This window comes from Myotis davidii, unplaced genomic scaffold, assembly GCF_000327345.1.
Source record: "Myotis davidii unplaced genomic scaffold, ASM32734v1 scaffold898, whole genome shotgun sequence".
NCBI lineage: Eukaryota > Metazoa > Chordata > Mammalia > Chiroptera > Vespertilionidae > Myotis > Myotis davidii.
This window is the reverse complement of record NW_006289504.1, coordinates 641,144-644,060: the sequence shown is the minus strand read 5'-3', so window position 1 is coordinate 644,060 and position 2,917 is coordinate 641,144. Positions and strand designations below refer to the sequence as shown.

The 2,917-nt window shown below is 47.9% G+C and overlaps 1 protein-coding gene across 1 annotated transcript in view; it reads left to right on the top strand.

The window, feature by feature from the left end:
- Positions 1-365: 365 nt before the first annotated feature.
- ZNF592 (zinc finger protein 592) overlaps positions 366-2,917 on the top strand; it is a 36,248-nt gene continuing 33,696 nt past the window's right edge. The window contains exon 1 of the mRNA XM_006761984.2: positions 366-572. The gene's annotated coding sequence lies outside the window, so the exon portion shown is untranslated. The remainder of the gene's footprint in view (positions 573-2,917) is intronic.

The window sequence follows — 2,917 nt, the reverse complement described above, 5'->3', positions numbered from 1 at the left end:
TTCGGCAGTCTGCTGGGGCACTCTGAAAATCTGTCAGATAAAGCTTGCTGGCCACTGAGGTTGGTGGCATAACAATGAACAAACACGTGTTTGTTGCGTTTAAGACATTGTAGTAACAGCTTTACAGATGTTAACTCTAACCTCCATAACACTCGCTTATATGCGGGGACACAGACACAGGTATGAAGAGACCTGCTCGAGGTCACATGGCTAGAAGGTAGTCAATCCGGGATTTGAACCCAGGTTGAGGCTGCACCGCGAACCTCCACACTGGGAGGGGCAAGGAGGGAAAGCCTGGTGCTGGGACACGCTTTGTCTTTGACTACATTTGGGGCTGCATTGAATTTATGTTGGAGGGTTTGACTTACACTATGACTAGTATCATCATCATCATCTTAACCTACTTTAACATTTACCTTCAGGCCTATTTAAAAGACTTTTTTTTTCTCTTTTCTTTCTGCAGGTGGTGTTTGGTCACTAAGCCATGTGCCTAGGTGAAAGTGACTCCTTTCTCCACGGCTCTGCACCCCCAGCAGCGCTCACCACACCCTTGTTTGCAGAGCCTCACTGAGGTATGCAGTCCAGGCTGACCTGGGCCAGCCTTCAGGGGCTGAGAGTTTGGACGCAAGTGATTTTGTTGTTGTTGTTGCTGTTCCTTGGTAGTTACTATTTGAAATTATAGTCAAGCAGACAGGAGAGAGATGAGCATTCTAACCGTTTTCGGCACTGTGCAGTGGCATTAAGAACATTCACATTGTTGTGAACCATCACACCACCATCCACTTCCATTACCATTTCATCGTCTCCAACGTAAACCCTGTGCCCATTGAACATGAACTCTCCCTGGCCTGGCCGGTGTGGCTCAGTTGGTCGAGCGGCATCCCATGCACCAAGAGGTCTCCAGTTCGATTCCTGGTCAGGGTATATGTCAGGGTTGCAGGTTCAATCCCTAGTTGGGGGCATGCAGGAGGCAGCCAATCGATGGTTCTTCCCCTGCCCTTACTTCTCTATCGAAAATCAATAAAAACATATTCTTTAAAAAACTCCTGCTCTCTCCTATTATACTCCCTGTCTGTGTGAATTTGACCACTCTATGTATCTCATATAGGTGCAGTCCTACAGGACTTGCCCTTTTGTGACTGGCTTATTTCCCTTAGCAGAAGGTCTTGGAGGTTTACCCACATGTAGCATGTGTCAGATCTTTATTCCTTTTTAAGGTTGAATAATATTCCCCTGTCTATTTATAGCACACTGTTTATCTAGTCATTTTTCGATGGACAGTCTGTTTGATCCCACCTTTTGTCTGTTGTGATTAATGCCGCTCTGAATATGGTGTACAAATACCTCTGAGACCCTGCTTCCAGTTCTTTCGGGTCTATACCTGGAAGTGGAATTGCTAGATCATGTGGTAAATTCTATGTTTAGTTTTTTTTGAGAAACCACCATGCTGTTTTCCATAGTGTCCGAACCGTTTAATATTCCCACCAGCAATGAATGGGGATTCCAATTTCTCCACAACTTCACTGACACTTGTTAGTTTCTGCTTTTTGTTTTTTAAATCCTCACCCAAGGGTATTTTTCCATTGATTTTTAGGGAGAGTGGAAGAGAGGGGGAAAGAGAGAGAAACATCGATGTGAGAGAAATATTGATTGATTGCCTCCTGCATGAGCCCCAACCAGGGCCCGGGGAGGAGCCTGCAACCAAGGTATGCACCTTTGACCAGAATCAAACCCGGGACCCTTTGGTCAGCAGGCCAATGCTCTATCCACTGAGCCAAACTGGCAATTTTCTTTTTTGTTTTTTAAATAATAATAGTCATCCGAATGGGTGTGACCTTGGTGATTATCTGGATGCACCCATGCTGTCCACTAAACAAGGGTCTGGTGCCGGTTGTGCTTAAATGCACAAACGTAGAGAAGATAAGATGATAAACGCCCATGTACTCCTCACCCGGATCAACGGTTATCAGCTCATGGCCGATCCTGCTGCATTGGTGTCCTCCCTCCCTGCCCTCTTCCTCTCGCCCTGCGCTATTTTGAGGCAGTTGCCAGACATCACATTGTTTTATCTGCAAGCATTTCACCATGTGTCTTAAAAACACAAGGGCTTTAATACTCCATTTTGTCTGATGGTAGAAGGGCACATAGGGCTGTTTCTTTGGATCTTATTCCCTGTCATCCCCTAGGGTCACTGGGCACATACACAGTGGGCACACGTGTGGGCTCCTATCTCCACTCTGGGTTGTTGGTGCAAGGCTGCCCAGCTGGGCCCTGCTTTCCTGCAGAAGGCCAACTGCCCTGAGGTCTGAGCAACCATCATCAAAGAGCCCACCTGGGTCTCAGCTGAGAAGGGAAGGAGGGAAGAAGGAGGGAGAGAGGGATGAGAAAGAGGCTGAGAGAGGAGGAGGGAGGGACGAGCAGGCATGGAGAAAGGGATGGGGACAGAAAGGCATGGGAAGGAGAAGTGTGTGGAGGTCTGAGAAAGAGAAAAAGAGAACACCGGAGAGAGAAACTCTTTTCTTTAAATCCTCACCCGAGGATATTTTTTCATTGATTTTCAGAGAGAGTGGGAGAGAGAGGGAAAGACAGAGAGAAATACCAATGTGAGAGAAACACATCAATTGGTTGCCTCCTGCACATGCCCTGACCAGGGCCCAGGATGGGGAGGAGCCTGCAACCGAGCTACGTGCCCATGACCGGAATCGAACCCGGCACTCCTCAGTCCGCAGGCCGACGCTCTATCCACTGAGCCAAACCGGGTAGGGCCTTGAGAAGTTTTACTTTGGATTCTCTCACTAGTAACCAAAATAAGCTTGTCAAATATCTACTGTCTTGCTGACAACCTGGTGACAACTTGGACAGAATTGCAGCCTGGGATCCCCGAGCCTGATGAGCCCCTGTGGCTGGGAGGGGGGGG